Here is a 12293-nt window from a genome sequence, read left to right as displayed (position 1 = left end):
GTTATTGTAAGTAGATCAATATGTTACACACGTATTTCCATTTATGTTTATCTAGTAAACAATTTGGATGCATATAATTTAATTTCACATAGACACCAGCACACTTATAATGAGCGGCGTTAGGCAGGGGGTCTGTCAACTTCAGTATTCCATTTAATTCAATGATTTATAAGGATTTGAAAATGCATGTTGACTTTTTATGTGCATTTGAGTTCTGCTCAATACAGTTCAAAAGTGGGGGCATATGTACACCAATAATCTGTAAAACTACTTATATAGGTGCTACCATGTAATAGATGCTATGATAAACTAAAATGTATAAATATAGCAGACTTAAAAATGATAATTGTGTAAACAGATCTTTGAAAGCAAAACTAAATGTAATGCTCTTACAAACATTTTCTATTTTCTGAATTCAGTTCTTGTCTGTATACACTGTTGCTATCTTTACACCTTTATAGTCATTTAAGTGCAAGGTCCTCTCTTGTAAACCTTCTGCGGACATCTGCACTGTTGCAGATATCCACTTAGAGCAAACTATCCACTATCATGTCTACTATATTACTTTTATTTATTGTTCCCAATAAGTCACTCATTCGCTCCTTCTCCCTCTTTTGTGGCTTACTGTACAGTTCTATATTTCAGCCTATACAGTGCTGTATAATAATATATTATACTCAGAACATCCTAGCCGAGCCTGATTTGCCATAGCGTGTCTATCCATAAATGTTTTAGTGTAAGCTATGTGTGAATGAAGGGGAGCCAGGCAATGTTGGCGCTTAAGCTTGTCCAGAAAACTCACTCGTCAGTAGCGAAGACATAAGCTTTATGGTTCTTTATACCCATGTGGATAGCATGTGATTGCAATGTATGATTCGGTACTTATCCCAAATGTTATTGAAATGCTCCTCATAGTGATCATGTGACTGGCCATAATGAGATAGGAGAGAGCAGAAGGGTATTTCCAGTGACCCATGGATTTAGAGCAGAATTTCAATTGCAAGGTGTTAGATTTTGGGGGGGAGGGGGATGTTAGATTTTTTTTTGGGGGGTAACCGATCCCTTCTCACCAACAGGTACTATTTGTGCATATTTTGTCATGTTTTATCACCACTCAGACTTAAAGGAGCCTGTCACAGTGGGAGCGGAGGGGAGGCAGGAGGTCCAAGAACAAATAAGTATAGATAATGGCACCACTCATGCCCAGAGGACACTGGTGGGGGAAAACCCCATAGCCAGAGGACACTGGTGGGGGGGAAAACCCCCACACCCAGGAGGACACTGGTGGGGGGGAAACCCCCACACCCAGGAGGACACTGGTGGGGGGGAAAACCCCCACACCCAGGAGGACACTGGTGGGGGGGAAAACCCCCACACCCAGGAGGACACTGGTGGGGGGGAAAACCCCCACACCCAGGAGGACACTGGTGGGGGGGAAAACCCCCACACCCAGGAGGACACTGGTACAGGAAACTGGAAGGGTACAATAATACTAGCCAAATAGCTAAGAGGGAAAATTGGGAAAAACAAGTATTGGGGTCTGGTGAAGTCTATCTTCAGGTATTGCCTTTGCTGGGGGCCTCTGGATTGGATCTGTAACTGGAAAACCAAATCTGGGCTTCCAGCTTCATTGCACATACGCAGAAGTACCCTGCACTTGGCTGGTGAGCCGTAAGATTTCTCTTACCACTGCTAGCTAGTATCGCCAGAGAGCATCGCTTAGCTGCCCAGCAACCTTTTATTATTAAATTGCTCGATAGAAGATTTTCTGTCGCTGCAATAGGAAAACTTCCATAAGACAGGGGCTTAATAAATAAGTGCTTCAGCTTTCCTGTATCGATCTACAAATTTGCAGACAAGGTATAACCATGTTTTTGTATTTTTATGTTTTAAAGTTACCTTCAAACAGAATAAGGTTCCCTTTAAAACAGACTGATTTAAACATAGCACATCTGTTAAACATTTTTAACAAATGTGTGTTCTAGTTTGCATTCACAAACCTGGAAACACATATTAATAAGCAGAAATCTAATTATACATAGTCACACATGAGCACTTCAGCCGAGCTACAGCAGAAGGACAGACTCCCACACAGCTATAAATATTCAGCTGCATAGACAGACAAGACTCTAAACACACCCACACAGCTTTAACAGAGGCATATGTGGCAAACACACACACACACACACACACACACACACACACTATTGTAGTGCTGTGTTGTATTCCAAGCAGTGTGCTTTCTTTATCAGCTAATCCTCTGGTAACTTCTCCCAGAAAACACCACAACATTTCTATTTAGACTGATCTGTTTCATCGAGTGTTAAAACATCTCTTCCTTTGCTAACATTGCTACTTCTCAGTCTGCAAAAAGGAAATCACAGTCATGTATATCTATGTGTTTCCTACATTATCTGAGATCTAAATAGCTTTTCTCAAGTTTATCAGTCATGCACCCTTCTGGTATAATGAAAAGGAACATGAGGAATTATATTATGTGAGAAACACTCCATACAGCTCATCTGCTTTCTACTTCTTTTTTCTTTTTTTTATGATAACCCTCTCCAACAAGATTAGCAGTACACCACTCACAGATTGCTTTGTACAGCTGCACAGAATATATATGGTGACCAAATGTCATATTGAATGTACAGATATTTGCTCCATAGGATTTGCTGATTAACGCTTATACCTCTTTTTTAGGATTCTTCCTCTAAGCGGCATGTCGTAATATTTAACACTGTAAGTAACCTTTTGTTTATTTCGTAATAATTGCACATATTTTGAATTCATCAAGGCACGGATCTCAAGATACAGTGGTGGATTAATTCGGTACCAATTGCCGTACTACTGCATCTGTAAGCGGAAGCATTTGGTCCGCCAGGTACTTCACGGACACAGGTACGTTTGACCACGCTATGCATTTGAACTCACTTTGCAGTGGAGCTCTTAGGAGCTGATTCTGCCTCGTCTACCAGGCTTCTGTTATTCATATAACCCCAGAATGTTTTACAGATGACAGCCTTGTTAAATATGATTTTTTGTTAAGGCCTCATAAGGCCTTTGTTCAGCCATTTTATTGTAACTTGTATAGAAATATTATTTGCTAGAAGAGATTATTCATTTTTCTGTTAACTTGCAGTTTTGCAATATGTGAGCCTATGGCCTTGAAGTTGAACTAATAGAGAACACCTGAAGAATGTAACCAGTTATGAAAACAATAATGAGCTTCATATCCAGCTGGTAGTATGGGAGCTGTATCCATGGTGCTGCACATAGCATATCTCCAACTCCCCTTGAGATAAGAAATAATAGGCTCATCTGTCCTTAGAAGGGGGAGAAAAGTAAACACCTCAAGAATACGTGAGAAAGTTAATCAGTAGCGCTTCTCATAAACTAGTGGTATAAACTATTGTATGCATATGACGTAGGATTCATTTATTCAGTAGCCTATAAAAACCTGTATCTTTGTATCAATAAACTAGAGAATATTCCTTGTATACAGAACTTGGTCTGTGTCAATTCTCTCCAGCTGATTGAAGCGCTTCCAGATATACTTGACACCACAGGCAGACTTGGGTCAGAATTTTAGATCTAACAACTTGGAGGTCGCCACAGAGATTCGCTGTCCAGCAGGCTACAAGACAGACAACGGAGGTTTCCCAGCACATTGAACCCCAACATCCGCGGTCAGTAGATTTCTACTCGTTGGTCTTCCTAGTCTGGGTCACCTCATGTCTGTCTGAGGCACCTGACACGCGAATTTGTGAGTCTCAAGTATCATCTGATTAATATAATACAGTATTAACCCAATTTGTTTACTGTAATTGTATTGTTGATTAGATTTTTGAAAGATGATTGAATTTTGAGTGCATGTGTTTGTACCTATGTATGATGTATAAAGCATAAAAGTCACATAAGACATTGATCAAAGAAGCATGTAATGGAATAGAGGGATTTAGAGAGTTATTGTTTTGAACATTGAGTGAACATTTTAGACACCATCCCCAGAGGTATATCAAAGAAGGGAGATTCTGTAATCTGCCCAAATTGTGTAAGAGAGATTTCCAAAAGACCTTCGTCCCAGATACTGTCAAAGAAGCTATTTAGCACGGACATCCAGTACAAGGAGTCCACAGAACGGGACGTCCAGTGCAAGGACAACCCACAGAAACTAGATAAGAGTCCCGATTTGGACTCAACAGAATACTGTCAATATGGGTAATATAGATAGTAAACAGATGACAGCAGCTCCCTCATAGATATGATGCACAAAGACTAAAGGAAATGGGGGAGTAGAAGGTCTGCAGGGAATTTTTCAAGAAAGCGGGGATAGCCAAAGATATGTGTGGATGGAGAAACAAAGGTGTTGCAAGTGGTAATGTGACAAGAACAAAGGGGTATTGAGATCAAACCCCAAGAGATTGTTTGAGGTGGCACAGGAAAGTTAAGAGATCTGAAAAGTCGAAATATATGTGGATATGCTAAATGCATCGGAAGCTGAATAATGAATCAAGTAGGTTGTATATTATAAATGTATGTTTGATCCTGTGCAGCTGAATAAGTGAAATGTGCCCCTCCCTTATTCTGTGTAAATGATTTCAGTGTGTTGAGATAAGAAGCACACTGTTTTTTGTTTTTTGACAATGTATGTAAAATTAAAAAAATGTGTCCGGAGTGCTGATTGATGATAACATGTTGAAGCTAACTTGTATTTAGTGTAATGCTGGGACTTGTAGTTCCACAGCAGTAGGCTGGAAGATGTCAGTTAAGTTTTCTTTCTCTGTATGTGAGTTTTGTCTCCGTCTTACTGCGTGTGAGAGAGATCCGTGATAATTCACATTGTTTGTTCTCTGTCTTAGTGCTCTATAAGGGAGATGTTTGATTTACTTTAAATCACAATGTTTGTCTGTCTTGTCCGTTTTTTTACAAGAGACATGTTTCAAGGTTGAAAAAGTTGTACATTCATTGCTTAATGATAAGCTTTTAAAAAGATACAAAAGAAGTTTTAAAATGTTTGGTCCGATTGCACGGACAAGATTGTAAATAATGTACATTATCACTATAAGAACTAGTGTCAGAACAAATCTGGCTGGGATCCAACAAGCCGTTTCTGTATTTGAACAAAATAATTTTGTTTCTGAAGTTCAGAAATATAGCTTTCTCTTTAATGAAGTTGAGAATTGTGGGAGTGAGCTTACATGCTGTTTTTATCTGTGTTAAAATGGCGCTGATGAATGTTCTCAGAAATCAGGAGGGTTTGTTATGCCTTTAAAGAAATGTTACGAGATAAAATGTCGTCTGTGAGCGAGACTTAAGTGAATATATTTTTACTTTGAACACGAAAATCACAGAATCTAGAAATATTTGTGAATATTTGGTCACGGGAGAGAGATTTTGTTGAGAAAATGTTGAATGATTTACAGACACAATGTATTGTGTCTAACGAGAGTACTCTGATTTATGAGACAGTGCTGCTTTTAAAATGGTTGAATACTTGGAACCAAGATTCCAGATTGAATGTTTCTAAACCCGGAAATTTAATTAGTGTCATTTAAAAGGGCTGTACTAAGAGATGATAAGAAAGGAGTGGCTTTGAACACTCGCCCAGGTCTCGTCACTGACATTCTCTATTTGTGAAATTAGGGACTGCCCCTTTGAGGAAATCAAGGCATGGAACGCATAGCGTCACAGTTAAGCTTTTAGCAGCTGTTCACTGGTTACCTGATAACAGTATACACGCATGTTACAGTTACAGTAATTCCTAGTAAATAAATGTTAATCTCTATGCAAAAGTTTTTTTATTCACAGGTCTCCAGCTGCAAAGACCCATTAGGCAATCCAGATTGCATTGATTTAACTTCCAATGCACCATCTTTGCACCACAACAAACATAAGTATAAACTAATGAAGGATTTAAATAACGTAAACTCTTCTGAGTAATGATTACCTTGTTTTGGAAGAGATATTAGAGTTTATGTGCTATTCGCATAGCAAATGCATGAACTAGGTGGTTTTTCTGTATGTGCAGAAAGCAAAAGGTTTTTATTTGTATCCTCATTACAGTTTTGAGTAAATCAGTGTTTGTAAAGACATTTACTGCCCTTATTTACTGTGCTATAATTGTCATATACTGTAAATAATTCTCTTTATTGTGGGTATGGTAATGCATTGATGGGAATTCTATATTTTTACAGAAATGAAAAAGATTTAAGACTTTAAGAGCAATTGTATGTGCTCCTGCATTAGCACTTCTGGATCATAGCAAGCCATTTATACTCTCCTCTGAGCAGAACCAAATGTTTAACCAATTTTAAGCTGAAATAACTTCAGCGCCAGCACTGGCTTTGCCAGATTATGACAAGCCTTTCACATTATTTTGTTATGAAGTCAGTGCACATGTACAAGGAGTACTGACACAAATACATGGTCGCAAGCTAAGGTCACTTGCATACTACTCTGCTTTAGTGCTTGAAAAGAGTATAGATATTGTGCTAGGACACCCAATTACCTTAACGGTATCGTACGTTGTGACAGAAACCAAGCACAAGCAAAACATTTGTTACCGGCCAGATTTACTAAGTATGAAGATATACAGCACAAAGGACATTCCCTCCTATTGTGAAATGAGTGACATATAACACTTGCCGAGCGCACTGTGTATTTTCTTCCTCCCTTTTCTTTTTTATTAAAAAAAAAAAAAAAAAAAGGAAGCACAAGAGGCCCCAGAGCCTCTCATGTTCACAGATATATGTTAAGACCTTCAGACAAGGGGAATCTGAGTAAACTGTATTTTAAGTTTTTTAAAGGTCCAAGGGAGACCAGAGAGGGGAGTTCATTGATATTAGCAGGAGGAATATAGATTGCACGTTATTTTCCTTTGCTGTGCGCTGTAGATGTGTACTAGACTAGAAAGAAAAGCCAAGTTTGGAAGAACCAGACTCAGGCCCATAGTAATGTATAGATCATTATACATAATTAGAAAATTCTAATATAAAAGTTTAACCCAACCATATAAAGAAAAGAGCAACCCATGACTACAGGGGTTTACACCCAATGCAGGAATGTGTTTGTGAGTATTGTGGCCCAACACATTATTATATACACTAATAGAACTGATGATGTGGCTTATTAACAGGTTATTTAAGCTAAGTGTTTCTCTTCCAGAAGAATTAAAGTTACCACATCTGTCTTAACCGTTGTACTGTACACTCCATCTAATGAGTGTAAACTTTGTGGAACTCAGAAACCAAGAACCTTGTCCTTGGATTCCACATGCTCCTTACTGAAGCCTATCCTAATGAAGTAGCACTGCTTACTCCCAGTAACGTTACACTTAAGCAGTGCACAATGTTGAATCCTGCTGCCTTATTGCAGCAAGTTTCAAAAGATGGGAGAAGTACCTGTATATATTGGGGTTACCCTAGGGATTTGGGGGAATTCCATTCCAGCTTGAACAGAAAGAAAGGAAAAAAAAAAATGCAAACAAAATTTTTCTGAACATGATTGCATAGAACTAATGAAACAAGAATCTCTGGTTTTATCTCACATTAAAGATAAACCATTACCAGATGCAGACATCACTCTTTTTGTAGATGGTTCACACTATCACATAGATCCTGTCCCGTATACAGGGTGTGCTGTAACCACACACACAGAAATAGTGATTCAACAGACTCTACCGAGTCACATGTCAGCACAAGAAGCTGAACTAAAGGCCCTGACACTTGCATGCATATATGCAAAAGGACAAAGAGTAAATATTTACACTGATTCAAGTTATGCATTTGTAATTGCGCATGATTATGGCCCTGTATGGAAAAGTAGGGACCTTATGGGTTCAGCAAGCAAACCAGTCAATATGATGAACATACCAGGGCATTGTTCACTGCATTCCAGCTGTCCTCCAAACAGTGATGAAGATGAAGACACACACAGAGATACTACCCCCGAAGCTAAGTGAAATAGACCAGGCCGCACGAGAAGCCGCCATAGCCCCAGTACCCCAAGGGGAGTCTATTTACATGGTGACCCCCTGACCCCTGTTTGACCAGAGCACACTCCAACTTATGGAAAGACAAGCAACAGAAAATAAGAAAAAGACTTGGGCAATACATGGAGCACTAGAAGTGCAAGGAGTGGTGTAAAGGTCAGCGTTTGTGTCTGCCAAAAGTAGTTTATCCCATTATGGCCAATATAGCACACGAGAAAGTGCATCTGGGAAAAGATGCTATGGTTGTACTCACTAGCAGCTTATGGATAGTACCAGGGTTCGCCCAAGCAGCACAGTCGTTAGTGGCAGAATGCCTAGTCTGTGCACAAAGTAACCCGAGTAAGTCTGTCCTATGGAAAAGCACACCCCAGACATAATATCCCTATAAGAGGATACAGATAGACTTTATAACTTCCCAAATGCTCGGGCTTTGAGAATGTGCTTGTCTGTGTCAACTTCTTTAGTCACTGGCTGGAGACATGGCTGTATAGAAAAGCAAATGCTAAAGCATTAGCCAAGAAAATTGCGAATGAGGTAATCTGATGATATGGTGTACCAGAGGTCATTGTAAGTGACAGAGGTATACACTTTACGGGGCAAGGATTCCAGAAACTATCACATCCCCTACAGATCCCAAAGTTCAGGATGTATGGAGCGCCTTAATGGTACACTGAAATTGAAAATGCAGAAAATAATGGCTGAAACAGGTCTGCCATGGATCTCATGTTTACCTGCACTCAGTAAAAAATACTGCTAGGAAAGACACAGGTTTAACACCATATGAGATATTGTTTGGCACAGCAAACAGAACAGGCTGTTATTTTCCATAGCAACTACACCATGTATATAGTGATTTGTTGAATTATGTTGCCTTAAAACAACTAACTGAAATACATGGTCAAATATTCTCCTCCATTGCAAACCCTAATTTTGATACAGGTACCCATAAACTGCACCCTGGGGGGCTGGGTGGTCGTGAGAAAGCACATCAGGAGAAGTCTTGAACCCAGATACAAGGGTCCTTATCAAGTCCTGTTGACGACTCCCATGGCAGTGAAAGTACAGGAAAGAGACACCTGGATTCACGCATAACACTGCAAAGTCTTCAAATCAGGGGAGTCTTGTTCTGATAAATAGAAATGACTGTCTCATTGTATTGATATGTCTTGCCAGAATAATTGTGACTGAAGTAGGGATTAAGGCCTCCCTAACCCAGTATGAAACAGACAGTTAAGTGACATATTGCCTATGCCACTGTGAGAAACATATGGGAAGGAGTGCTCAACAATTTGCACTCATAGTAGAGTAAACTCTGAAAATGTCTTTGTGCAGATGCATAACCTCATTGGTAAAGTTGTCAGTAATGATTCATGTTGGATATTGGAAATATTGGCATTAGTAGCAAATGGTTTTGCAATCCTGTTGATCGTATAGGTGATAATGAAACTAAATATATGGCTGATTAAGAAGTTACTGACACTTGATTGTTGTCTCTCCAAAAAGGGAACCACTGAAAATCCCGAACCTCTGATGATCACAGAAATTACTTCTGAAACCTGACCAGACTATGAGTGTCATGAATTATTTGGACTAGCAAAGCCAAAGAACTGCAGAGTTTGCAACAAGAAACTACTAAAGATTGAACAAAGGACATGCAAGGCCTGCAGAACTACTATAGACTCATTAACTACCTACTAAGAAACCATCTTTTAAGAAACCATCTTCTAAGAAACCATCTTTTCTAGACATGGACATTTGCCAAAATGCATCTCCTCATAAATCAAGTTAGGACAGGGAGGATCACAGGCTTATTAGTGGGGGATGAGTTGACAGATTCCTAAGGGGACCAACTCTATGCATGTGGCCTCCTACATGTGTATAAGTACCTGCTTATTAAGAATGTGGTTCTATAGATAGGATTAGGTAGGTAGGAGGAGAAAGGGTCGAAAATTGAATAAAAGATGGGAAATGTTAAATATGATTTTTTGTTAAGGCCTCATAAGGCCTTTGTTCAGCCATTTTATTGTAACTTGTATAGAAATATTATTTGCTAGAAGAGATTATTCATTTTTCTGTTAACTTGCAGTTTTGCAATATGTGAGCCTATGGCCTTGAAGTTGAACTAATAGAGAACACCTGAAGAATGTAACCAGTTATGAAAACAATAATGAGCTTCATATCCAGCTGGTAGTATGGGAGCTGTATCCATGGTGCTGCACATAGCATATCTCCAACTCCCCTTGAGATAAGAAATAATAGGCTCATCTGTCCTTAGAAGGGGGAGAAAAGTAAACACCTCAAGAATACGTGAGAAAGTTAATCAGTAGCGCTTCTCATAAACTAGTGGTATAAACTATTGTATGCATATGACGTAGGATTCATTTATTCAGTAGCCTATAAAAACCTGTATCTTTGTATCAATAAACTAGAGAATATTCCTTGTATACAGAACTTGGTCTGTGTCAATTCTCTCCAGCTGATTGAAGCGCTTCCAGATATACTTGACACCACAGGCAGACTTGGGTCAGAATTTTAGATCTAACAGCCTTGAGTTAGCAATAAAGATGGTAGATGTGGGTTGTGTAGGGGTGTATTTATTTATATAAAAATAATGTTTACATTCGAGTCTGTGTTTTATTTACATATTTATTTGGTGCGCTATAGTGCCAGGGCATGCTGACACTCCACTCGTGGTTTCCCAAGTGGCAGCATGGCCTGGCAGCCATTGGAATGCTGGTGCTTGTGGTCAGGGCCGCCGAGAGGGGGGGGGGAGCGTGTACTAATTACCCGGGCCCGGGCATGTCAGGGGGCCCCGGCCCTCGCGCCGACAAATATTTTTTTTTTTTTTTTTTTTTTCAAAACTAATTTTTTTTTCTTATTTTTTTCGGCGGGGGGGGGAGGGGGGGGGGCAGGGTATTAAAAAAAAAAAAAAAAAACCATACTCACGTGATTGCGGCGCCGGTGTCCCTCCTCTATGCTGCTCTGTGCTCTATTGCTCCAGGCTGACTGAATGCCGGGTGTGACATCATCATGTCACGCCCAGCATTCAGTCAGTCTGGAGCAATGGAACACAGAGCAGCAGAGAAGACAAGAAGCAAGAGAGAAGTAAAGGTAAGTGAAGGGAGGAAAACGGGGGGGGGGGGGGGGCAGCATGACACAAAGGGGTTAAAGAAAGGAGGGACAATAGCAGTATGACACAGAGGGGTTAAAAAAAGGACAATAGCAGCATGACACAAAAGGGTTAAAGAAAGGAGGGACAATAGCAGCATGACACAAAGGGGTTAAAGAAAGGAGGGACAATAGCAGCATGACACAAAGGGGTTAAAGAAAGGAGGGACAATAGCAGTATGACACAGAGGGGTTAAAAAATGAGGGACAATAGCAGCATGACACAAAGGGGTTAAAGAAAGGAGGGACAATAGCAGTGTGACACAGAGGGGTTAAAAAAAGGGACAATAGCAGCATGACACAGGGGTTAAAGAAAGGAGGGACAATAGCAGTATGACACAGGGGTTAAAAAAAGAAGGGACAATAGCAGCATGACACAAAGGGGTTGAAAAAAGAAGGGACAATAGCAGTATGACACAGAGGGGTTAAAAAAAGAGGGACAATAGCAGCATGACAGAGGAGTTAAAAAAAGAGGGACAAAAGCAGCATGGCACAGGGGGTTAAAGAAAAGAGGGACAAGCAGCATGTCACAGGGGGTTAAAGAAAGGGGCAAAGGCAGCATGGAAGGCGCAGTGTGAACATAAGAGGGCATAGCGTGGTGATGATAAAGGGGCACAGTAATGTGTGTGTGATGGCACGGAGCTTTTGGCAATGTAGTGTGTGTGAGGTAGATGGTGGCTAATTAATGGCTGCTATTTTGTTTGCGGGGTAATGGGAATACTATTTTAATGTTGGGGCTGGAGGAAGGCCTAATTATTAATAATGGATGTTATTGATTTAACGGTGGGGCTGGCTGTAATTTTCTAAATGTAGCCATTTTTTTTCCAAATAGGTCCTCCAACATTCCAGGATCCGGACAAGCCGCAACTAAAGAAATCTGCAGCCACATGTGGTAAAAGTGAGAAGAACAGGTAGGACAGAGCAGCATAGTGTGTGAAATGTTGTGATTCTAGTAGGGACAATGTCAATGTTTGGTGAGTCCAGTGGGCGCAGGCCAAGACTGAACTCTTTGTGTGCACACTGCATTCTTCCTATACTACACAAGGGTGCTAGATGTCCTGAAAGTCAGGAATGCTTTGGACAAATGTCACGCTCCGCGGAATTCAGGACCTATTGATTTTATTCTGCTAGC

General features: G+C 40.1%; 1 long non-coding RNA gene across 2 annotated transcripts; it reads left to right on the top strand.

Annotated features, from left to right (window-relative positions):
• Positions 1–3031: 3031 nt before the first annotated feature.
• On the top strand, positions 3032–10444 carry LOC142095032 (uncharacterized). 2 transcript variants are annotated; one of them, XR_012677735.1, is made up of 3 exons: positions 3032–4516; positions 5812–5897; positions 8933–10444. It is a non-coding gene; the product is annotated as an uncharacterized LOC142095032 (long non-coding RNA). The 2 variants fall into 2 exon arrangements; XR_012677734.1 differs by lacking the exon at positions 5812–5897.
• The last annotated feature ends 1849 nt before the right edge of the window (positions 10445–12293 follow it).

This window comes from Mixophyes fleayi, chromosome 6 (genome assembly GCF_038048845.1).
Source record: "Mixophyes fleayi isolate aMixFle1 chromosome 6, aMixFle1.hap1, whole genome shotgun sequence".
Classification (NCBI taxonomy): Eukaryota; Metazoa; Chordata; class Amphibia; order Anura; family Limnodynastidae; genus Mixophyes; species Mixophyes fleayi.
The sequence above is the reverse complement of the archived record's forward strand: the minus strand, read 5'-3'. Positions and strand labels throughout refer to the sequence as shown.